Source organism: Protopterus annectens, chromosome 6.part1 (genome assembly GCF_019279795.1).
Source record: "Protopterus annectens isolate FY-2018-M chromosome 6.part1, PAN1.0, whole genome shotgun sequence".
Classification (NCBI taxonomy): Eukaryota; Metazoa; Chordata; order Ceratodontiformes; family Protopteridae; genus Protopterus; species Protopterus annectens.
Genome location: NC_056738.1, coordinates 222,213,009 through 222,240,579, shown reverse-complemented (window position 1 = coordinate 222,240,579; position 27,571 = coordinate 222,213,009).

The following is a 27,571-nucleotide window of genomic DNA, read 5'->3' as shown; positions in this document are numbered from 1 at the left end:
ACCGTGATGGAGCCCCTACCATCCACTATCGGTCTCATAGGTGGACTAATAACTGACTTGTGGATTTTGGGCACTCCAAAAATTGTAGGGATTCTGGGTGATATCACATTTAAATATTTAAACTCATCCATGTCTATTCTTCCCTCCATAAGCATGTCTCTGATTTGATTTGTTAATCTCATGTATGCGCTATTTAATTCTGATCTTCTTCTTCTTTCATATGTTTCCCCTTGTAACATCATTCTTATGTTGTTCTTATATATGTCTTGCTTCATAACTACAATGCCCCTGCCCTTATTGGGTTTCATTACCTGTAATTGATTAAAGTATATGAAATCCATCATTTCTTCTCCTATGTCATTACTATTATTGTTCTTTCTTTTTTTGTTATTCCCATAGTGTGCACATAAATCAATTTCACACATTTTTTCAAACATATTTAAGGTGGGGTGCACTGGTGGATTATATAAGCTACTTGTTCTTAATGTTTCATAGACACTATTGCTATTATCTTGATTAAATAACAATTGGAAATTCATTTTGTGTATATATAATTTTAAATCAATTAATACATAAGTTAAATTAACTTCAGTTTTAGGTATAAAATTCATACCTTTAGCAAAATAGTCAGCCATGTCAGTCCATATACAGTGTTCTGTATAATTATATAATTTAAAGTCCTTCTCCTTGCTGTATACTACAACTGGACCTTTCCTCCTGAATGTTTCTAAATCAGTTCCTGATTCAATTTCCATTATATAAACTGTTATGTTCTCATATCCATGCCTCTTCAAGTTTTCCTCCCCCAATATGGTGGTGCATTGTCCTGATAGTAAGTTGTCCCTTTGCCCTGATATGGGCCCTTCATGTGGTTCTTCCTGTTGTAATACACCCTTTGTTGGTGTTCACTTTTCTAGTTGCCACCCCTTTAAACAGAAAAGTGCAGTGGCAAAAGGCCAACTGGTAAGGGTGGCCAGAATGAACACCTTAGATGAAATTATTACAAGGAGGTGGATACCCTAACAGGGATGCTAACCAGGAGAGGATATCCATCAGGATTACTAAACGAGCTAACTCTAGAAGTTACATCTAAAAGAAATACAGGGTTTTATCAACTTATTTCGATAAGGAACTCACAAAATGAGGCAACTATTAGTATTAATGGTGATTACAGAAACAACAAAAGATATAATAGTGCCTTTATCACAACTTTCAACAAAGCTAGCAGTAACATAAAATGGATTATGAATAAGAATTGGAAAGTGCTGCATGAACACTCAAATATAATTAATGGCATTGGAGAAGCACGCATTATTATTTATAGAAGTGGTTGTAACATAAAAAATATGGTTGAAGCAAAAAGGAAAATTATAAGCTTTTCAAACAATAGGATGACAAAATATGGCAGATGCAATTATTGCAAACATATACTCAAGGGTACCCATATTAGTATAAAGGGAAGGAAACTCAATATAAAAGGTAAATATAGTTGCAGCACTATAGGAATCATTTACATTGCAAAATGTCAGGGATGTGAAGGATTTTATATGGAAAAACAGAGAGGAAACTCCGTGATCAAATTTATGAACATTTATATGAAATTAAAAAAGAAAGAACCACAAATGCATTTTTTAGACATTTAAATGGACACCCAGAGCACAATTTTAAATTTAGTAACTTAGAAAGAGTGGAGAAAGAAAAAGGGGGGCTTTTGGACAGTTATTCTGGAGCAACATGAATTAAAATGGCAACTGCAACTAGAAGCATACAGACACTCAGGATTAAATGACCATGTCAGCATTGCACCCATCATCATCATCATCTTCTTTCGGCTGTTCCTGTTAGGGGTCGCTACAGTGGATCATCTGTTTCCATTTCTTCCTCTCCTCTGCATCTTGCTCTGTCACACCAACCACCTGCATGTCCTCTCTCACCACATCCATAAACCTTATCTTAGGCCTTCCTCTTTTCCTATTACCTGGTAGCTTCATCCTTAGCATCTTTTTCCCAATATACTCAGCATCCCTCCTCAGCACATGTCCAAACCAATGTAATCTTGCCTCTCTGGCTTTGTCTCCAAACCTTCCTACCTGGGCTGACCCTCTAATATACTTATTCCTAATCCTGTTCACCCTCGGCACACCCAGTGCAAATCTTAACAGCTTTAACTCTGCCACATCCAGCTCTAACTCCTGCCTCTTTGTCAATGTCACTGTCTCCAACCCATATAACATAGCTGGTCTTACTACCCACTTGTAGACCTTCCCTTTCACCCTTACTGGTACTCGTCTGTCACAAATCACTCCTGACACTCTTCTCCACCCAATGCATCCTGGCTGTACTCTCTTCTTCACCTCTTTCCACACTCACCATTACTCTGAACTATTGATCCCAAGAATTTAAACTCATCCACCTTCCCCACCTCTACTCCTGGCATCGTCAGCATTCCTCTATCCTCCCTCTCATTCACACACATATATTCTGTCTTAGTCCTGCTGACCTTCATTCCTCTTCTCTCTAGAGCATATTGCCATCTCTCCAGGGTCTCCTCTACCTGTTCCCTACTCTGAATACAGATGACAATGTCATCTGCAAACATCATTGTCCACAAGGACTCCTGTCTGATCTTGTCTGTCAACCTATCCATCACCATTGCAAATAAGAATGGGCTCAGAGCTGATTGTTGATATAATCCCACCTCCACCTTAAACGCATCCATCACTCCCACCACAGACCTCACTGCTGTCACATTACCCTTGTACATATCCTGTACCACTCTCACATACTTCTCTGACACTCCTGACTTTTCTCATACTATACCACAACTCCTCTCTAGGCACCCTGTCATATGCTTTCTCTAAGTCTACAAAAACACAACGCAACTCCTTCTGACCTTCTCTGTACGTCTCCATCAACACTCTCAGAGCAAACATCGCATCTGTAGTGCTCTTTCCCAGCATGAAACCATACTGCTGATCACTAATCATCACGTCCCTTCTTAGCCCAGCTTCCACTACTCTTTCCCATAACTTCATGCTGTGACTGATCAGTTTAATCCCTCTGTAGTTACTACAGCTCTGCACATCACCCTTATTCTTAAAACTTGGTACCAAAACACTTTTTCTCCATTCCTCAGGCATCCTCTCACTTTCCAAAATGTCAATAAACAATATGGTTAAAAACACCACTGCCATTTCACCTAAACACCTCCATGCTTCCACAGGTATGTCATCTGGATCACAACCTTTCCATTCTTCATCCTTTTCATAGCTATCCTTACTTCCTCCTTGCTAATCCATTGCACTTCATGATTCACTATCCCCACATCATCCAACTTTCTCTCCCTCTCATTCTCCTCAGTCATCAACCCCTCAAAGTACTCTTTCCATCTGCTCAACACACTCTCCTTGCTTGTATGTTTCCCTCATTATCCTTTATCACCTTTACCTGCTTGCACATCTTTCCTAGCTCGGTCCCTCTGTCTAGCCAATCGGCACAGGTCCTTTTCTCCCTCCTTAGTGTCCAACCTTTCATACAAATCTTCATATGTCTTATCCTTAGTCTTTGCCACCTCTCTCTTTGCCATACACCTCATCTCCTTATACTCCTGTCTAGTTTCTTCATCTCTTTGACAATCCCACTTCTTCTTTGCAAACCTCTTTCTCAGTATACTCTCCTGTACTTCCTCATTCCAGCAACATTTCTCCTTGCTGTCCTTACTCTGTCCAGATGTTATACCAAGCACCTTTCTAGCCATCTCCCTTACTAGCTCTGCTGTTGTTACCCAGCTATTTGGTAACTCTTCACTGCCACCCAGTGCCTGTCATTGCACCCATCCTGAAACTAAAAGGTTGGGAAAGATGAAACATTAAATTAAAATATATTTTTTTTAATAAAACTTATAGGAGGTTATTAAATGAAATACAGTTGATTATATGTATGAAATATATGTATGAAATTTAAATGAATGGGTTTTAAAATAGTATAATAAGCATGAATTACTGATGTAGAAAATTAATGGTTAGTATATATATATATATATATATATATATATATATATATATATATATATATATATATATATATATATATATATATCTATATATATTGATTTATAAGGGATGCATTGAATAGGGGGAATGTCACTTTAAATTTTAAGATTTTGAAAAAGTCACATGACCCATTAAGTTTATTTAAATGGTTTCAGACTTGTTATACATTGTATCTGATGAAGTTTTAAAAGTCTTAAAACGAAAACGCTTATACGCTTATTGGATTGGATTGAGATCTTGTTCAAGGATTAAACCTGTGTTTTTAACGGTTTGAAATTGAGCTGTTTTATTTCCAGCAACATGCGCCAAAATGAGATAGGTTGTGTGTTTTCAAGCTCCTTATCTCCTTATTGATTAGTTCCATTATAAGGCTGTCCATGACTTTGCATATGAGGCTGGTCAGAATTATGTGTCTGTAATTGGCTGGGTCCATGCAACATCTTCCATTATGCTGCAGAGGCATGACTGTTGCTGTTCTTTTTTCTTTCTGTTTGCTTGGTGTTATCATACTGAGATTATGAACATAGCTAAACAAGGCCCTTCTACTGTATATTACTTGGGTGGCTATTTTAGCCTCAAACATGGGTTTGGTGGATTTTGTTACACTCATGTATTGTTGGTTTATTTCATTTATGAGGGCTGTACCATTCTGGGAATTACTTTTCTTATTTATGGTTAAAATTCTCTTCCTTTTTTTGTAAAGCTTGATGATATTATGGTTCCACCAAAGGGTTTGTCATGTGCTTGCTCCTACATGGTACAGCTTCATCTATGCTCCCATATCAATAAGGACAAAATTGAAAATGGTGTTCTCCCATTGGGTACTCTGACTAATTGTTCCAAGGAATTTGTATTGACAAAGTCCAGGAATCTCTGTGCTTGTGCACTAGTGGTGGTGTAGGTTTCCCAATCTAAAGTTGGAAAGTTTAGATCACCTAGGAGAATGGTATTGGGTTTAATACTGGGTGATTCTAATTCCTGTAGGTAGGTGTTGTGGCTTTCATGTATCATAGAGGGAGTTCTATAGCTAGCTGATATATGGTAAAGGATCTTTATGATGGTTATTTGGATAAACATGCATAACATTGAGGACTATGATTTAGTCAATGATCATAACTTGTTTGTCATGTGTATCAGACAAGGATGCAAAGAAATTCACTTCAGGAATGACGTTTGAGAGGTGAATCTTGATATCCATGTTGAGAACACATAATTGAAGGTTATGATTGGAGAGTCAGTTATAATTATTTGTAGTGCATAGAGGTTTATCGGATTCATGTACCAATAGTTACAGTAAAAAAATAAAAAAATAAAACAAAAATAAAAAATGCTAAGTGTTTTTCCAGTTTTCAAAGCAGTAAAGCACTTAATATTTAGTGAACACTGTCAAAAGGCAGTGTAACACAGTCCATTATGCTTACTCTCACCTTCGCATGCCTCTAACCTGTCCAGATTTTCACAGAATGTCCAGATTTTTGCCTCATTTGCTTGGCCTGCCCCTCATAAATTCTCTGTTTTTCATACAAATCACAGAAGACTGACGTCACTGAATAATGACATACTTTTGAGTTTCAGAGTTCATATCCTTCAGAGAAAATTCAGGCAAACGCACACTCTTTTATTCTACCTGCTTTCTAAGTTTGTAAGAGGAAGGGACACCTTATCAGTACTGACAGCAGGCAGAACCAAATCTTTTATTCTGCAGCTGTCATTTGCTGGACCAAACTAGCAGATTTTATAATGTATCAGTAGACCTGACCTTAGCAACTTAAGCAGAAGGTGCTTAACGCTTGTTAGGATCAGGTCCCTCACCACTGTAGTGTTTTACTGAATGTCATTTTCCAAATATTGGACTGAAATCACCACTCAGTGCAGTAGAAGGTTCTTGTACAGCTTTTCTAATGTCATAAAGGTGCCTGACAATGCTATCATTTTTCTTGCCTCTGAGAGTAATCATCACATTTCATGCATAGCAAAGCTATTTAATCACAGTAAAGAATAAATTCTTAAACAGGCAATCTGTTTCTCACGTGTAATAATTTCTGCAGTCCTGGTTATTTGTTTTGAAAAAAAAAAGGTTCTAGGAAAGTGCATATAGAAACTGATTTCCTACCTGTCGGTTTATTTATATATGTGTTTATTTTGCAGCTGTTTTTTTCCTAAATTAATGCAGTATTTTCTCTCAAACTATAAAGACAAAAAGTTAGACCCCCACTTCTCTGATCTTGGGGAAAGTTACACAGCTTGAAAGCTGTTTTGTAAAGTTCAGCATGTCAGATCAAAACTTTTTGAAGGCTTCCATTTCTTGTCTTTGGTGGAATATCTTCTGGAAGCTCTATACGAAACACAAAACTTCTGCATCAACCCTAAAGAAGACAGAAGGCTTATGCACTTCCTCTGGAAATGTATGCACATTAGAACTTCTTCAATTTGTCTGAGTGGTACAGATCGTAAGCAGCTTCCAAATAAGTTGAGTAAAATTACAGCAGCACATGCCTGGACAAATATAAATTGGTGGAGCATACCTGCATACAAGGGAATGCCCAACTGGGAACTCCATTAAAAATAATAATTTTCACACCTAAACAATTAAAATATATGCATACCACTGGCATGCTAGGTATTGAAAGCCAATACCTATCTTCCATCATACTGTGAAAAGGGGTGTTTATTTATTTTTCAATGTATACATGTGTTAACTGGTTAAGTAACCTGATCCATTTGATCTCATTAAGTCATAAGAGAAAGAGCAAAATGCAGTTGTTTGAGTTCAACCAGTTTACTTTGGTGATGCTGGAGAAAACTAGGGTGCCTTGGGAATACAAATGTCATTATGGGTAGAGAAAGCAGTTAGACCACAGAGCTGAACTAAATTTCCAAACCTGGAGTTATGAGGAAGATATCTTAACCAAGCAGCCATAACGCTGCCATACATTATCCTTGTTGCTGTACGAAACTTGTACTTTGATGTTATTTTTTGTCTGTCACCTCACTTTAGTCCACAATTAAATGCATAATTGTACTTGTCTTGCTACTACCACTTCATTTCTGTTTAATCCCTTCCAGGTTTGTTCTAGTCTTACACTGCCCTTTATGTTTTTTTTTTTTTCACTAATCTTTTCTTACTGCACCTTATAGCAGATTAACTCCACATGATCAATGTGAAATTGTTAGAGCATCTGAAGCCCGCAGGGAAAAAAAAAAGACAAAAGTCATATAATGTTGAACATTTTTTTTACCATAGGAAATGATTGTCGGTAGGACTTCTGATAGTGCCCCAGCAAGGATTCACTTCTTTAGGTAGATTTCTTCATTCTTAAAGTCGGTGTGACCATGGAATTGGCATATATAAGTTTAGGGAATGTGAAGGGCTTGCCACACCCCACCCCCACAAAAAAAAAAAAAAGAGTAACAAGAGTTTTTCACCATTTTAACATTCAGATATATATATATATTTTTGTTATTCTTTTGAAAAGCTGACTTTCAGGAAGTTGACATTTAATAGTAAAACCCTACAAAGCACATCTCATTTCATTTCTTCCCCTATGAGTCATACCACAGAATGCTGTCCATTATACACTGCTGTAGATACATGTATATCCCATTATACCACTATTAATGATTTCCCTATACCGAATATACTGCCAACTCCCAGTACCTCTAACAATCACTTTCTACCCACCTCCTACAGCAGAAAGTCCTTATGCAGTTAATTACGATACACTTACTTTTATCACCCTTGCTCCCCAGCAAAGTAAAAGTCATATTTCTCTATATATATGTGTGTGTGTGTGTGTGTGTGTGTGTGTGTGTGTGTGTGTGTGTGTGTGTGTGTGTGTGTGTGTGTGTGTGTGCGTGCATGCATGCGTGCGTGTGTGTGCGTGTGTGTACGTGTGTGTGTGTGCGTGTGTGCGTGCGCGTGTGTGTGTGTGCGTGTGCGTGTGTGTGAATGTGTACTGCAATCCCTGCAGCACTGTCATCCATGGTGGAATTGTGCTTCATCAGCTCATCATTTTATTTCAACAACTTTATTAACAGAGAAGTCAATAGACCTTAAACAAGATGAAACAAATAACAAGTCAGATATAGTAAAGAACTACATAATGAAAAACCTACCAATTGCTAAAAGTCAGGTGGATATCAGTGCAAATAGACACCAGATACCAATTTACAGACCTCTGCAAATGGCTCACAATAATAAACTCCAAATCAGCAGCTCCAAAACATGTATTACAGTCTTTTCCACCTCAAATAAACTGACCCTAATCCCTATGTTGCTCAAAACAAACTTATAAGGAAATGTTATTCCAAATGTTACAGAACAAAAACACTTGGAGTAACACTTGACACCTTACTAAACTTTAATACACACACAGATAAAATCTCATGCAAGGCATTATAACAACTTAAACTATGCTACAGTCTCTCACAGTTGCTTTCCCCAGAAGCACGCATGTCCTTGTACACAGATGTTCTGATTCTAAAATTGACTGTGCCCTCCCTCTATTTACATTACACTCTGAAAAAAAAATGCAGAGAGCTGAAAACAGAATGCCCAGGTTTGTTGTCCTAGCAGGTGCAGTCATTCACCACTGACCACCATTATTTGAAAAATGCTCATTGAATGATTAGCTGTTAGGTACCTACAGAACACTTTTATCTTTCAAATTTTTACAGAACGTTATTGTCCACCACTAGAAAGGTTACTCTAAACTGGAGATCAAAACTTTTCTGTTAATGTATGTATCCCTATATCTTAAGTGATAATTTAATAGCAGTGTTAAAAATTAGTCCTTCACAAACAGCCAAGAAAATACAGTCAGTTTTGTCAGACCTAGAATCAAACATCCGTAGATGAAAAATCCTGTCAAGGATAGGACCAGCTATATGGAATCATATTTATTTATATTTATTTATTTTTTATTTATTGCATTTGTTTGCCAGCATTGTCTGGAGTGGGTCATAGAAGACCACTTTTCAGCAGAAACCTGGGGAGAAAAGCCCCATAAACATAAAAAAATGTATAGGTACATAATAGATGAACTATCATGACAATTATCCAACAGATATGCCAATAAAATATTTCATAGTTAATATACAGACCTTCATTCAAAAGCAAACATGTTTTGCATAATAAACATTAAACAATGAGTTAAAATATTACAGTGCAAATCAGTCAGTAAATGTGAAGACAACTTGAAAGTTAGGTAAAATGGGAAGATATGAGTGGAGTAGACTAGTCATGAGTGATGGCAAGAAGAAGAGAAGACTAAGGCAGTAGAAGGTGTAGAGAGAATAGCAGTTTGTCACAGTTGGGACAGAGCATTGACACAATCCTTATTCAGAATACGAACACAGATGTTTCTCGTAAAGCTTAGCTTATTTTCTATTTCCTTAAGAGTGCTAGGTATGCTATAATTGGAATAGAAAGCATCCTCTAAAGTGTTCTGTGATTTAGTCTGTTGAGCCAGGATTTTTTTTTTTTTTAGAACAGAGAGGTCTGTTAAGGTTATATCATTGTAGAAGAACATGAAGGGTAGGAAATGTGTTGAAAGTATGGAATGAGTAATTTTTAAATGACGGGAGTTAACAAAGTTTGGAAATTCCATCCTGCCTCTTTTTAGAGTTCAAGGCACATTGCAAATGAATTTGACAATTTTACTGTGGCATTGATTAAGCTTTTTCAGGAGGCAGTCGTGTAGTTTAATGAGGATAGGTGCAGCATATAAGAGTGTTGGTAGGAGATATGCATGTGCAGTAGATTTACAAACTAACCTGGTGATAAATTACTTGGCTTTGTGTAGAGCTCCAAGCCTGTGTTGAGCTTTCTTTATGACATTACGTACGTGAATATAAAACTTGTAATTATCATTAATTGTTACACCAAGCAGTTTGGTGTTGGAAACCTGCTCACGTTTGATGTTTTGAGCTGAGAAAATATTAAAATGATTTGACTTTTGGAAAATGGTTTAAGAGAGGAAGAGCACTAGTTCATTATTTTAGCATTACATTTAAGGTGAGCATTATCAATTAAATTTTCAACTACTGAATAGGAATACTGACTAACGGCCAGTAGCTGTCACAAGGAAGGGGTAGAGCAAATGATTGCCTCATCATCTGCATATTGAATCATAGTGGATGGTGATGTGACAGTGTAGAGCTTATTTATGCATATGGTAGATAGCAGGGAATCCTTGGAAGATATCTTTAGAGATTGTGAGGAAAGGAAGAACATGTTCTTCCTTCTTACTGTTTGTGTGTGACCATGTAGGTAGCTCTTGAACCATGATAACACTGTGTGACATAAGTTAATTTCTGCCATGTTTTTCTTTATCAGTTTTGCTGTTGAATAGTATTAAATGCCTTGGAGAGATCCAGAAATGACTGAGGCTTGTTTGACAGCAATGTGATGTTGGTTGACATTGTCTAGAAATGCTAGCAGAGCAGTGGCGCTGCTATGATGGGACAGAAACAATGTGGGGTTGATGAGAAGAGATTGTTACTGATAAGAAGAAAAGAACAAGTAGGATGTAGTAAGTCAGGTTTGATCGTATCTTTTCAGACTATATTTTGGCAAATTTTGCATAGCTTTTACAGTCATGCTTACCTCTCATTATTTAACAGAGTACAGCATCTCTGATGATGAGGTAATACCTGACCCCACTCATTAGCACAAATTATACACTAAAAATTTTAGGATAAAGAGAAGAGAGGGATATGAAGTAAAACAATCACAGAGAATGAGTCACATCATTTTTTTTCATGACTCTCGCAAATTATAGCCTGACTTAGTTGTTTTCCTACGACTATCTTTGAACACCTGATGCCACAATCCAAATCCATCCTTGTTAGCCTCTTATTATTCATTAGTAGCCAGCATCTCATACCCATCAATGATAACGTTTCATGGGATCAGCCCATCACTGGTGTTCTGTTACATGCATGAGTGTACTCACATATGAAAAAGGGGAAGGTAGCAATGCAGCAACAGAAAAAGACTCCACACTTCTTAGCTGACCAGAATTTCACAAAATGTGCAGACTTTTGCCTAGTAATCTTGTCATACCTCTCCACTGCACAGATTTTCACAGACTGTCATATTGTTGGCCTGTTCCTCATAAAATATGTTGCTTTCTGGCAAATCACTGAGATGATCTGAGGAATGAAGTCACTAAATAATGACATACATTTGAGTTTCAGACTTCAAATCCTTCAGAAAATGTATGTTAAAACAAACAATGTCACCCTAGCAACTTTCTAAGTTTATAAGAGAAATATTTAAAAAAAATGTCCCTATATTTGGGCCTTTGTCCCCCCATTTTGACGGACATTGTCCAGATTTCTTGCACTAAGAGGTTGAAAGGTATGATCTTGATCTGTTCCTCATATATGGAAGGATCTGTATTAGGCCTGTATCCATTGAGAATTATGAATATGTCACTGTGGAGATGACCTCTGGTAGGCAGAAAGTTATGAGTAGTATCAGAATATTACTAAAACAGAAGTGGATTTGACCTATGTATTGCTAATTCAATTCGAGTTCAGTCTAAAAATTTGCCATAAAATCTACAATTCAACACTGCACTACATGGAAGATCTCTCTAATTAGGTCAACTGCTTTTCTTTGCAGCCCATTAACAAAGCATGTTATGAAATTGCTTTACCATTTCTTGGTCACATCAGAGGTACTGGGATAGTAGGCATGGACTGAGTTCTGCCTCTCCCTACTGCAGGGTACTTTCACCCTCTTCCCAACTACTTATTTGGGGATATAACTGCTTCTTGGGTTGAGGTTAAGGCATCAGACACATCTCAGCAGAGTGTCTGTGTAATGGTGTTCTTAGATTTTGAAATCCAATTCATTGTGCCCTTGTACATATATGGGGCTAGTATGCTGAAGCACTTACTTTTTCCAGACTCTTTACAATTTTAATATGATACTCCGAAAAAAAAGGAAGTTTGCAAATAAGTTTGGACATATACTTCTCTCTTTTGTCAGAATTGCTCTTGTTGGTCACACAAGTATCTGCTGGGGGAAATTGCTATCTTTCTTTCAGTCCTATCTGGGACATATTTCCAAGATAAATATATGGAGCTTTTATGATAAACTCAGTATTTCAGTGAACGCCTAGCTTTTTTAGTTGTTTTACATTGGTATGTGCTATATCAATTAGCCCAAAAAACATTTTTATAGAGGATAGATTCTGGTTTACTAGTCTAAGTGCAACCTCCAAAACTTGTGTATCACTTACAGTATACCAAATATGTTTACTTTTCAGAACAAATTATTTCCCAAGCTTCCTTGATAAAGGAAGGTATCCAGATATTTTGATGTAGATGTTAAACTTCATTGCATGAATTAAAGGAAAATCACAAAGAATTCATTGGTAAGTTTTCAGTGTGAAGATACTTAGTACTTCACCATACAAACTTAAGAGAGATCAGAACGAATATAGTGATAAGTCTGATGCTGTTCAATAAAGTGTTGAAATGAATGAAAGTATTCTTTATGAGATGAGATTAGGGACATTTTTATTGTTCAGTACTTTAATGTTGCAATGTACATATTCTTAATTATACTTTCACAACAAAACTGATTCTGCTTTAAAGTGCTAACATGTCTCAGAGCAATTTTGGATAACACATAGCTAGAAAATGCCAGAATAGGCATAATTTATCTCAGTCAATGTGTGGGAGAGCATTGACAGTAACCTTACATAAACTAAGAAAATTTCGAAGATTAAGAACAGTCTAAGGGGAATGCTATAGGAATACAATAAACACAGCTCTTGCAATCATAAAAAAAATGAGTTCTACAAAATGTAAAGACAGAATCTATATACAGAAATGTCTAATTTCATGCTACTGGAGACATCTGCTGTACAATGCAATTTAGGCTGCTTTCCGGGCTGATGTAATTTTAATATTCTTGTGAGCAGAAAGCAGAAGTCTTTGTTCATGCTTCATAGAATTAAAATTCACATCAGTGGGATGTCAGCTGAATTCATGGAGGGATCTGTATTTGACCTATACCCATGGAGAAAGATGAGTATGTCACTGTGGAGATGACCTCTAAAAACAGGAGAGTATGAGTGGTATCTGAATATTACTAAAAGACAGATGGACATGACCTGCATATTATCAGCAAGTTAGGAGCTCCAATTTAAAATTGTGCATAGTGACACTAAGCTTACTGAGCTGGAAGTATATGTAGGTATAAAAAAAGAGGACTGGTGCAGAATAATGAGATACTAAACACTGACTAAAAAAATACATTGCATTATTGAACAGAAATTGTGAAAAAAGTAAGGCCAAACACATCAGATTGAAAAAAATAAATAAATGTATATTAGATAAGAAAAGAAGAAAGTCAATTTAGGATATAGATACAAAGATGTAAAGTAGACAGATATTATATGCAAGTAACAAAAAAATGCTTGTCTAGATAGGATCAGAAAAATAAGCAATATATAAAATATTTCTGAGTCAAAATTTAATGAAACACTATTACAGATACTTCCCATAAAATAGTAGTTTTTCACTAAGCATCAAAGGTTTTGCTAACAATCATATGTGTATGGGTCAAAAAATGGAAATGAGCAGAAACTTACCCTTTGAGCTTTCAGTAAGTACAACATTTATATTTATGAGTAAAACAGCTTTAGCTAAATATTCACTTATTGATGTCCAAAAATGTAAAAAAAAATTTATTTATATGTATATATATATATATATATATATATATATATATATATATATATATATATATACACACACACATATATAATTAGCACAGATGAATTCAGGGAGGATTTTCTATACTCTGGTAACTGGACTAAGTATTTTTTCAGTCTGTTCAGTGATCAGATTTAAACAACTGAGTATAATATAAAAGTAATTCATGTTTATGACTCACAAAAATAGAAATGCAGCAGTGTTATTAATTATAAAGATATATTACAAGCATACCTCTCAACTGTACAGATTTTCACAGAATGTCCACATTTTTTAGACAAGTATTTGGTCTGTTCCTCATAAAATCTATAGTTTTCTAGTAAATCACAGAGGAGTGAATCACTAAAAATGATCAAATAATGACATATATTTCAATTTCAGACTTCATATCCTTCAAAAAATGCACGCTAACACAAATCTTGTTATTCTAGCAACGTTTCAAGTTTATAAAAGCAATATTTAAAATTGATCCCTACTTTTGGGTCTTTGCCCCCCCCCCCCCATTATTTTAGGCTTTGTTCAGATTTCTTGTGTTAAGGGGTTGAGAGGTATGATTACAAGAAAGAAAGAAAGTCTGATGTCCTGCTTCTGTTGGGTTTCTATTTCAAGCTGTCAAGTCCCAGGTGCACATAGACACACTGTCTTGAAGCCAGGGACTTGAGTGTCTCATAGCTCATGCAGGCGGCTGCTGCTTGGACACAGATTTGAATATCAGCTTGGGTGCACTGTTGACATACTTTATCTAAACACATTATTCAGGTTCAAATGAGGTAAGTGCTGCAGCAATGCAGATGGAGTGGGTGTGTGTGTGAGTGTAGATTAGGGCAGTGATAAGGAATGAGATTTAGGTTTAGGAAGAGGGAGGGGGAGCTTTAGGGTTAGGGAACACGGGGGAAATTTAGAGTGAACTGGGTAAGAGATTTAAGGTTAGAGTTGGGGTTCTGATAAGGATATATCATTTTATAGGGATGGGTGTTGTGAAGGCTAAGTAGTTACAGGAGATTGGACTACCAGAAATTAGAGCATTTGCTTTTTGGAGTAAGTGGCAGCAAACATGTCACAAGCTAGCAGCATGCAAGCACTTATTGTATACCTAAAAACAACAAAGTGGCCAAAGAATCAGAAGAAAACTAATAAAACTCTAATACCTCGGCATACTTGTCACATATTTTTTTGTAATCTTTGTGATTTATTTTAATGGATTAATTTCTATGTTTCCTAAATTATGGAAACAAGTTTATCATGTGACATAGATATTATTCCATTGGTTAAAATACTATAACCCCCCTTTTTTCTGACTTGCATACACAATTGCACAGCATGTTATACATTTTTTTTCATTTGTGTATGTGTGTGTGTGTGTGTGTGTGTGTGTGTGTGTGTGTGTGTGTGTGTGTGCGTGTGTGTGCGCGTGTGTGTGCGTGTTTGTGTGTGTGTGTGTGTGTGTGTGTGTGTGTGTGTGTGTGTGTGTGTGTGTGTGCGTGTGTGTGCGTGTGTGTGTGTGTGTGTTTGGAGGAGTGCATGCACACAAGCGTATCTGTATGTGGACATCCATGTGTATGTGTGTTTTGAGTACGTATCCTTATTATTTTGCTGAATAATTTAGTCAGGATCAGATTTATTATGCAAAGTTCATCCTCATTGTTTGAACAGCCCACTACAGGACCCATGTTAAAGCCTGTTTCAGAGTCTGGTGTGCTCAAGGAATGGCGTGCTGTGTTTGCCACCCCCGAGACCACTGTTAAAGAACCTTTGTTAATGTGTAACAATATCTAATGAATTTTTTTGTCACTTTTCACTGAGCTGTAAATATAGGAAATGCAGCACAACAAAATGTCAGGTACATATATATGTTTTGTGCGATTTTGATGACTTTCAGTTGTTTTGTAATCAACTGGTCAAACGTACATTGCTGAATTTTTAGTTTATCTCTGTGAACTTGCCTTCTGCCACTTGGTTGACTGTTCATTTTCCTGACATCTGTAATTTACCATAGAAATAATACACAGACAATGTGTATTTACAAGTACAATTATTAAAAAAACTGCAAAAAGAAAAATCCGTGGTATGCCTCAAAGTCTCAGAAAACTCAGCATGCAACCTATACTGGGTCAAAAACTTCACAGTGTGGGGGGTGTGATGTTCACTCCTTGAAATATGGATATTTAATTTTTAACTCAACTGTGGACTACCTCATATTTTATTATTTTGTAGTACTTATTTTAAAGTTTGATTTTTTATTAGTGAACTAGGTACATTACATATTTCGAGGAGTGAACGTCACACTCTCCACACCATGACGTTTCTGCTTGTTTTTTTTTGTTTTTTATTTATTTATGTATTTATTTATTTTTTGCTTTTATTAAAAAACATTCTCAAACTATATTCCTCTCATTCAGTTGTTTGTGTTATCTGCAAATGTTTTAAATCATCATGTTATGAGCTATAACCTTGATGTTTTGAGTTCAGGTGTTTTGCTACTCTCTAGAATAGATGAAGGTGTTTACAATATGATGATTCTGCCCCTTGGTTAGGCCTCTTTAGTGAAGGAAGTTTGCCATGCAACATCAAAATCATTATGTCTGAGACCTTATTCCTTTCTTGCAATACTATAGGGACCAGAGCAGATGTGCTACTCTTCTTCCTGCCAATAGTCCTCTCAGGTAACTGCGCCATCCCTCCACATGGTTTTGTTTGCTGGGAAAATTAACCATTAAATGATCCTTTACATTACAAAAGTATACCTTGCAATGTCCATTTTCCATACTTCTGTAGCTTCTCAAGGACATAACTCCATTGAATGAACTTAAACAAAGCTTTTCTGCCTTGAGGCATAGGACAGCAGACCAGTTAATGTCCTCATTTACCTGAGGCTTGGACACGTAACTGAATGCTAGAAGGCATTTAACCAGAAATGCAAAGTGTACATTGCCATGGTTCTCACTGGTTAATATCCAGGCCTGTACATTTCTCCATAAGATCAGAAAGGGCTGAAAGTTACAGCCCTTATGGACAGAGACAAGAAAGGCAGGCTGAAGAACATTGATGGTTGCTTCTTATAGTCCCATATTATGAAGGCATTCTTGAGGCTTATGTCTTCCACATATACTAAAATCTTAGTGTAGTAAATATCTGATTAATGAAATGGCAAAGCCATGCAGGGAATAAAAAGTTTCCCTGCAACACCCCTGGACATGTGCATGGTGTGCCAGCTTTAGATGTGAGCTCTCCCTCCCTGTATAGGTTCATAGGTGTTTACTATGCTAACAACCATAAGGGCCTTTTTAAGCCTAGCCATGCATCCCAAATCTCTGACAAGTTCTGATACCCTTGATAAGTGTAAGCAGGGGTTTGGCAGATGAACCATTTACAGGTTACCTGTGTCCATTAGAGACATAGGTGCCAAACCAGGGATGGATTTCTGTTTTTTCTTCTAATTGTCTAAGTTGCACTTGAATTGGGTTAAGGAGGAACTCTCCTTCACATGGATAGGGAGCCTATTCCATAGACATGGTAGTCTCTGGGGTACATACCTATCTCTCCAGCAGGACCTATTTATATCACAGGCAAGGTTTAAGTCTTTAGAACTGGTAATTTCGGTGCTGTTTGTTTTGTGGATATGAAAATAGAGAAGAAACCATGCAGTAGCACAAAACTAAATGATTAAGCGCTTTTCATTTATTCCAATAAACAAACTTCTTCAGACCAAGTAAAACAAGAAATCACAGTTTAAATACTCTCTGGGCTGGTACTTACGAAATCAATTAACTACTTAAAGTGAAAGCTCATTAACAAAACACATCCTGTTAAAAGGCACAACTAAACTTAAAAACAGCTTGGAAGTAAAAATCTAAGTGATAAAACTTGTATTACAACTAGCATCATTTATAGTGAAATATCTAACCTACTACCATGCTGACAAGACAAACAATCATAAAAAATAATAAAGAAATAATAAGAAAACCAACTGGTATTTGTATACCAAAATTAGATACTAATACCTATATTAACACACCAAACAATATGTGATGTAACACATCTGATGTGAAAAAACAAGTTATGTGAATAAATAATACACCAAGGTAAAACTTTAAAACCTGAGCAGGCGAAACGCCTAGAGTGACTAAGGAGTACACAGGAACATTAATATAACAAAGTCATACTAGTGTAACAAATAACCTTACTTAGCCTACCTATTGAGGCTCCTTAACTTAAGGACACTACTTAAAGAACAATTCTCATTCAATCCTGGTGTGCTGTATGCATTAAGTCTAATTTGCCAAAACAGCTCTCGCTCTTCTAACTTAAGCGGAAGAGGGGCACCTCTAAAATCTTGTGTAATTTGGTCTATAATCAAGAATTTGAACATGTGGTTGGAATAGACTGAAATATGTTTAGCTAGTGCATTTTCCAATTTCTGCTTCCTGATCACATAAGTATGTTCATAAATGCGATCGCAAAGGTGTCGTTCTGTTTTGCCCACGTAGAAAGCTGAACAGGTTTGGCACATAGCTAAATAAATCACCATTCTAGAATTACAATTGGCTCTTACGTTCAGCTTATATTCATAGTCATGTACTTTGACTCTATTAGATTCTAAAATATGTTGACAGAAGTTACATGCCTGGCATTTAAACATACCAGCTGTCATTGGTTTTTTACTATTGTGTCTTTCAAGAAGGGATTTAAGATTTTTAGCCCTTCTATAAACAACCAGTGGGTGATTGCCAAGTTTTTGGCAAACTGCGTTGTCATTTTTAAATAACTCCCAGTTTTTGCGAAATGCCTGAACACAGTTGCTACTATTGAGACTGTATGTCGTTATGAATGAGACACCAAGACTTTCATGTGGGTGCTTATTAATGAAATCATACACTGAATCTATATTCAAAAGTTCAGTGTCATTGGTGGAAACCGGCTCTCTATTCAAAATCGGTTTATAAAAATGATGCTGGCACTTGGACGACACTTCTTCTATAATAGCATCCAGTATTTCATCTGGATAACCCTGGTGTACAAACATATTTCTTAGGTGTCTACATTCATTAGCAAAATCACTATCTAATGTGATAATGTGGGCTGCTCTCACTAACTGGCCTTTGACAAATGCCCGCTTCTGGTGGAATGGATGACAGCTTGAGTATTGCAAGAATGAGTTGGAATATGTTACTTTCCTATAAATGTTATGTGAACTAGACATTCATCAAAATTTCAATAAAACATCATATTATTCGACACCGAGTGTCTACTTCAACAAAAAAGAAAAAGATATTCTTGCTTCGATCAAATTTGAAGACATCAGATTTTGTAAACCAGATAAGGGAGGGGGTCTGGTGGTGTTTGATGAGGTTGATTACCAAGATAGGATGCTCAGCCTGTTGGATAGTCCTTCATATTCCATCAGCTCTCGTTCTGAAGTAAACAAAGCGTACACTAACATTAAAGAATACATAGAGGAAATGTTTATTGAGGGTAGAATAACACAACATATTTACAATTATTTATCAACTGCATACCCTAGATTTCCGTGTCTGTTTGTTATCCCTAAAATTCATAAGGATGTTCACAATCCACCTATGAGACCACTTGTCCATGGCCGTGGTTCTCCCACCTACCCATGTGCCAAAATTGTTGACAACATTTTACAGAAATACTTGGTCAACTTCCCACAGATCTGTAAGGATTCTTCGTCATTCTTGGGAAAAATCAATAATTTGGTTTTTAATGCAAGGTACAATTTCCTAACTATTGATGTTAGAGATTTGTACACTTGCATTCCCCAAGATATAGCAGTTGACTGGGTAGAACAAATGCTTAGATCTAATGGTAGTAGTGGGAATGAGTTGGTTTTGGTTCATGAACTGCTGGATTTAGTTTGGACTAATAATTTTTTTACATTTAACAACAATTTTTACTTGCAGAAAACTGGTGTAGCCATGGGTTCTCCTTGTGGAGCTAGTGTCACCAATCTAGTCATGGCACGATGGGAACATGATCATGTGTCCACTAATTGTCCATTTAATGATCAGGTGATTTTCTACAACCGTTATCTGGACAACATTTTCATTCTTTTGGATGGTGACCTACCCATGAGCGAAGCGTTAGTTGATTACTTTAATTCAACCACACAGTTTCTGAAATTCACTGCTAGTTTTCATACTGACACTATTTCTTATTTGGATATTCTACTTTCCAAAGATATTAGTTCTTATAAATACATAGCCAACATTTATAGGAAAGTAACATATTCCAACTCATTTTTGCATTACTCAAGCTGTCGTCCATTCCACCAGAAGCGGGTGATTGTCAAAGGCCAGTTAGTGAGGGCAGCCCACATTATCACATTAGATAGTGATTTTGCTAATGAATGTAGACACCTAAGAAATATGTTTGTACACTGGGGTTATCCGGATGAAATGCTGGATGCTATTATAGAAGATGTGTCGTCCAAGCGCCAGCGTCATTTTTATAAACCGATTTTGAATAGAGAGCCGGTTTCCACCAATGACACTGGACTTTTGAATATAGACTCAGTGTATGATTTCATTAATAAGCATCCACCCGAAAGTCTTGGTGTCTCATTCATAACAACATACAGTCTCAATAGTAGCGACTGTGTTCAGGCATTACGCAAAAACTGGGAGTTATTTAAAAATGACAACACAGTTTACCAAAAACTTGGCAATCACCCACTGGTTGTTTATAGAGGCGCTAAAAATCTTAAAGCCCTTCTTGAAAGACACAATAGTAAAAAAACAATGACAGCTGGTATGTTTAAATGCCAGGCGTGTAACTTCTGTCAACATATTTTAGAATCTAATAGATTCAAAGTACATGACTATGCATATAAGCTGAACGTAAGAGCCAATTGTAATTCTAGAATGGTGATTTATTTAGCTATGTGCCAAACCTGTTCAGCTTTCTACGTGGGCAAAACAGAACAACGCCTACACAATCGCATTTATGAACATACTTATGCGATCAGGAAGCAGAAATTGGATAATGCACTAGCTAAACATATTTCAGTCTATTCCAACCACACGTTCAAATTCTTCATTATAGACCAAATTACACAAGATTTTAGAGGTGCCCCTCTTCCGCTTAAGTTAGAAGAGCGAGAGCTGTTTTGGCAAATTAGACTTAATGCATACAGCACACCAGGATTGAATGAGAATTGTTCTTTAAGTAGTGTCCTTAAGTTAAGGAGCCTCAATAGGTAGGCTAAGTAAGGTTATTTATTACACTAGTATGACTTTGTTATATTAATGTTCCTGTGTACTCCTTAGTCACTCTAGGCATTTTGCCTGCTCAGGTTTTAAAGTTTTACCTTGGTGTATTATTTATTCACATAACTTGTTTTTTCACATCAGATGTGTTACATCACATATAGTTTGGTGTGTTAATATAGGTATTAGTATCTAATTTTGGTATACAAATACCAGTTGGTTTTCTTATTATTTCTTTTTTATTATTTTTTATGATTGTTTGTCTTGTCAGTATGGTAGTAGGTAAGATATTTCACTATAAATCATGCTAGTTGTAATACTAGTTTTATCACTTAGATTTTTACTTTTCGCTTCTAAGCTGTTTTTAAGTTTAGTTGTGCCTTTTAGCAGGATGTGTTTTGTTAATGAGCTTTCACTTTAAGTAGTTAATTGACTTTGTAAGTACCAGCCCAGATAGTATTTAAACTGTGATTTCTTGTTTTACTTGGTCTGAAGAAGTTTGTTTATTGGAATAAACGAAAAGTGCTTAATCATTTTGTTTAGTGCTACTGCGTGGTTTCTTCTCTATTTTCATTTTTTAGTAGTTTGTTTTTGCTTGTTCATTTCATATGTTTTGTGGATATGCAGGAGTTCCATCAGAGTGGGGTCTGACAATATCCTGTATGCCAGGCATAGATCTCCTCTCATATGCCTGTAGGAAACAGAATACAGGGATAGGGCCTTGAGGCGGTCTGCATAGGACGTTTTACTTATGTCCTGCATTCTTTTAGTGAGGAATCTCTGTGGATTTTCCAATTGTTGAATATGCCTGGTTAGGTACATACCAAAGGGACCATTGTACTCATAGGTCTGATGAATGTGTATATAGAGGAACAATTACTTCCTTGGATTTAGACGCCATACCTTTGTTTATAAGTTGCATAATATAGAATGATTTCCTCACCACTGTAGACACATGATGGTCAAAGGCTAGATTACAATCTATGTGTGTCCCTAAGTCCCTGACTACTGGGTCAACTGTAAGGGATGTGTTGTCAATATGATAGTTACCAGGAATGGATGACTTCCCAAAGTATACTAATTATGCATTTCTTGGCATTTAGTTTTAGTTTGTAGCTCTGACACCAATTGTTTTTCTGTATCAGCCCCTCCTGGAGAAAATTTGGTCAGTGTGAGATTCAATGGCAGCTCCTAATTTGCAATCATCTACAAATTTAGTCAGCCAAAGACCACTGGCATGGGCCTTGATGTCTGAGAAGTAAATGCCAAAAAAGAGTGGTCCAAGGACTGATCCTTGAGGAACTCCACTTGTGACTGGCCTCTTTGTAGAGATGGACTCCCCAGTTCTAACTTCCTGGATCCTGCATGTGAACCAGTTGGATATCCACTGGGTTACATACGAGTTTGTACCTAACCTCTTGAGTTTGTCAGGAATGCCCGAGTGGGGTATTGTATCAAATGCCTTGGCTAGGTCAAGGTAGGCATTGTGAACAAGTTTGCCCTCATTCATTGCTTTGCTGACCTTCTCAAAGACGTCCACCAGGTTGAGTAGGCATGATCTGTCCTTGAGTCCAGTGTCAGGAGGTTTACTATATCTCTGTTGGTCATCTCCATGATAATTCTTGCCATGGCTTTACATATAAGACTAGTGAGACTTATGGGTCTGTAGTTTCCAGGGTCTGTAGATGGCCCATCTTTGTGGATAGGGATGACTGTTGCCTTTCTCCATTCATGAGGCATGAAACCTGTTTGGAGGCTACAATTAAGTCGTAATTCCAGAGGCATTATTGGTCATGTTTCATGCTATTTAGAAAGCATCCTGGGATATTCCCTGGGCCCATTGATGCAGTGTTCTTGGTCATAGAGAGAGCATTAATGACTTGTTCCCTAGTGATAGTAGGGGGAGTTATATTCAATGATATTTCCTGAGGGAAGGTTGAGGGGGAGACAGGGGTATCAGCCAGGAGGTTTTCTCTGTCTTCTGGCTCAGTATAGGTTGCTCCATTTACAATGAGCTCTGCACACAACTGTGTATTGCCTTTGAAGTTGTGGACATAGCTAAATAATGCTTAGTGATTGTCCTTGGCTTGGGAGGCCAAACTTACCTCCAATTAAATGCTGTAATTCAGTGCTTAACTATTGGCAATGTGCATAGCTGGTGAACAATATGACTTGTGCATATTGTGTAGTACTTGCAGTTGGAATTTGGTGTGTGGAACACTGGTAAATTTAAAGTGATTTTGCCTTTTTTCGTTCTTTCACCTGATCGAAGAGCAGAAGGTGAGACTGCAGGTTCTAAGATGGCAACCACTTCTACTGATACCTCAGCTGATATTGCTGCTATAAAACAATTCCTGGACACCTTAACTTTGTTAATACAGGTCATTCTTTCAGATGTTACAACCATCAAAGCAGCAATGTGCTTGCACAAACAAAATCTGGAACAGTTGAATGAAACACTGATCAGCAGCAATAGTTAAGAAAGCAGATTGAGAGTGCTTCTGCTAATACAAAAGTGAGATCTCAGATCTATCTGCACTTGCTTGGCAGCTAGTGGCCAAGCTGTACTACATGGAGAACTAAGCTATATGCAATAACAATAGGGTTATTAGCCGGCCCGACTGAAAGAAAGATAAGGAGTTGTTACTTTTTATTCTAAAAGAGGTATGTAATTTATCAGAAATAGAATACCCCTACCCCATTATTGAACGGGCTCCTTGAGTAGTATGCAAACTATCAAATTTAATGTTTTCCAGGCATTTTATATTCTAATATTCAGATACCATTGGCCCAGAGAAAATACTAACAGCAGTTCAAGAATGAGCTACTAATCTTAACTTTAAACAACGTCCCAGCCACATTGTCTCAGAGTGCAGTGATGCATTGTTTGCTAGGACCAAAGCAATGGCTACTTATTTAAGATGAGGAAGAGAAGTGGGTTTGGAGGTTTCTTTGTGATACCTGTAACTTTACTATAGGTGATCGGAGCTCAACAGTTTTCTTTCCTAGGTTGTACTGATGTAGGTGCTTTATCTTATAACTGGACATGAGTCCTAAATGATCTTATGCTGAAGTGGTGAACATGTCTGGAGGTGACATCTAGAGAATAAAAAATGGGGCAACCTCAATGCTAGTAAACCCTCTAAATCATCACAGAGAAAGAGGGGCAAATTAACCCCACTCCACCTCCAAAGCCAGTTAACAAGGGAGGTGGGCAGCAGAAGTTATTCAGAGCAGAGTCAGTCAGAGACATCTTTCCTGCTGAATCTAGTGCAATGTTGTGAAGGACTACATCAACAGGGGTAGTTTTGGAAACACAGACAATGGACTTAACAGCAGATGACATCAGGGAAAATGAAGATTCCTGTTTGTTAACAAATCATCACACTGTTACAAAAGAACAATAAGCTACATTTATTTTTTTTATATATTTTTTCCTGTATGGTATATGTTTAATTTAAGAACTATTTTCTCAGTCTCACATGGATTGAACCAGCTGGAAAAAGGGGTTTTCAATCTGGGTTTTATCACTGTGTGATTTATACAGGGAATTAGAAAGAACTACATCAGTGAAAAGGAATTGTGTTTAGCATGCTTGCTTATGAAACAATTATCAATACGTTTTCTGTTTCTTCTTTTAAATTTAGAGGTATAAAATACTGGGATAACAAAACTTCAAGTAATTCAAATCTTGTATACCAGGCAACAAAATTGCAATTCAAATACAGTATATTGGGCAATGCAAAAGGATATAGGTATAGTGAAACATGGTCAATAATGGATTCTATTCTTTTTTTTTTTTTTTGTTATTTCTCTCTGACAAAATGTTAATAATTAATAGCTGAATATATGTGGATATGCATAATATATGTTGAAAGACGGAGTTAAATTAATTTTTTTCAGAGCATAGGGTAGGAGTTTATCTTATAATGAGACCCTAGGAACTTATTTTATAGTTGTGGCTTAGTAAACGAATATTTTTTGCAGTACATGTACCTCAGTGCTTGCCTTGTCTTTAGCTCTACAGTCCCTATACCACACTTGACACAAAAAGAAAAATCTAGCAAAGCTAGACTTTCCACTGTGTGATACCTTAAACCTCTTGTATCAGAAGCAGCATGGAATACATGCAATAGTAATTTGCATATATCCCATGTTGCCTCTGATGCAAGAGGTTTAAGGTATCATACAGTGGACAGTCTAACTTTGCTAGATTTTTTTTTTTTTGTGTTTTTTAACCAATTGTTTTTTTCTGTGTGACCATTTTAATCATTGTTTTACTATACCACTCTTGAAAAAAATGTGGAGAGGGGAGGTCTTTAATAGTTTTGCATGGTCAGCCTAGCAGGGTTGCTGTGTTAATACAATCATCTTGAGGATGGAAAACCAAGATATGTAAGATAGATCGGGAAGGTAGATGAGTTCTAGCTGTAAAACACATGAGCCCTAGTGGACTGGTAGAAGGTAGATATTACAGGCCAAATGAGTATTCATATATGATGTAGCATTTTTTTGTTAAAAAGTTGCAAAGTTATCAAGATCAGAGGTATAATATAATTACTGGGGGAATGTTGACATTATACTGGATCTGTGGAAGGATAGGATCCCAAAGGTGGGTTAACAGATACCCTTGCAATTCCTGAGCCTCATGGACTACGATGGAGTCTCAGGAATAGTAGATGATAGCTAGTATTGCATCCCCAATACTGGGATTTTGGCTATTATAGCCAGGGTAATGATTCAGCTAATAGAACTGGCCTGATATTAATTTATGCTATGATCTTGGTGAAAATGTTGGACAGAACCATCCAAAATTGATCTCTGGGAACTGTCAAAAAGTTTATCAAGAAGAGAGCTGTAAATCCCTATCTTTCAAGATTGTGGTTAAATATGCACAATCAGGAGCAACCAGTCTTGTGTTTTTTTATGGATTTTCCAAAAAGCCTTTGATAGTACTGAGTGGAATTTTATTTGGCCTTTCAGGATAGGATGGGCTGTCCATACTCATCAGAAGTTGCCAGCTGTTGTATCCATGGTGATAGCTTGTATTTATACAGAGTACTGCTTCCATATATATCAAGGTTGCACCCCTCCTCAATTGATCATAGTGGCTATGGCCACTTTTAATGAGATCTTGTGGTTTAGAAATGAAGGGGGTACTAATACAATCACAGCTTCTATCCCAAAACTGACCTTGTGGTTTGTGGATGACTGAGTGATGTGGTTGTCCAATCCCAACAGAGTTTACAGGGGGGTTCTGAACTGTTTTGAATTATCAGGACATAGGCCAAATATTACAATAACTCATCTCTTCCATCTTACAAAGAAAATATATGAAAACATTGGAGAATGGGAACATCTCCCCAGTAAGATGGTTACATGAGTGAAATATGTAAGAAAAAGGGGAAAGGACAAGCTTGATTCAGCCTTTGAATAATGAATAGTAAGGAGCTCCTGACTGAAATATCATCATTCTTAACACCATGTGCTGTCACACCAAACAAAAAAGGCCAAAAATGCAGGAAAAGATCAAATATTGAACACCGTTCTTTTCCTTTAATCATGTTTTTTTTTTTTTTGCAGGGTGACAAGACCTTCTGCACCCCTAGTGTAAGGAGGCAAGCCACCTATATCTCATAAACTTATATATACCAACTCAGAGATCTACATACTTTGGAAAAAAGTAATATTCTGAGAAATTGCTGTCTTGGACTTGGTATATCCAAGACCATTTTTTTTGCCATTCAGTCTCCTTATTTCGGGACACATTGAAGTGGGTCCCAACTTTTCAAATTAATACAAAAAGAAAGGAACACATTTAAATTCAGCTTTTATATGCCAAAGTGAAAATTATTCTATAATGAATGAGATTAACTCTGGTTAACAGAACAAAGCGCAGTTCCTTTCTTATTCTTTAGAGTACTTTTCAGAGATGTTCATGAAAAAAAAACTTGCCAGGAGTTTTTCTGTAACAGAAAATAAAGTCCACAGGCAGTCTGTTAGTAAGGTTCTCTCCTTCTTGGATTAGAAGTGAGAGAACAGGCTGAGCAAAACTACTACACAGAGAACACATTTCTGAGGACTCGCAGAAATCCACATGAATAATTCCTCTCTTTTGCAAGAGCAAACATTTTTTGGGACATGCAAGATCCACTCATTCATAGCTGTTTTTATCTATTATGAAAACTAATCCTTTAGTAATTCTACATCCATGAAATAGCAGCTGAATTGATCTTCAGCAGTTAACAGCAACTCTTAGGCTTAGCTTCCGCATACAGGATACATGGAACTATCACAGTTACCCAATTCATATGCTTGAGTTGCCAACAGCATCTTGTTATCTCCCTTTTAGAAAAACACAAATGCCCTGGAATATGGAAAGCTGTGATCACAGGAACACATGATATCAACACCTCACGGACACTTTATTCACAAACGGAAATCACAATATGTTAAAGCGCTTTTCGTCTACCTGCGTAGGTAGACTTCCTCAGAACTACAATTTGAACTGTTAAAAGGTTTAAATAGTGAGTCGTTTCAACAATTAATCACAGCTGC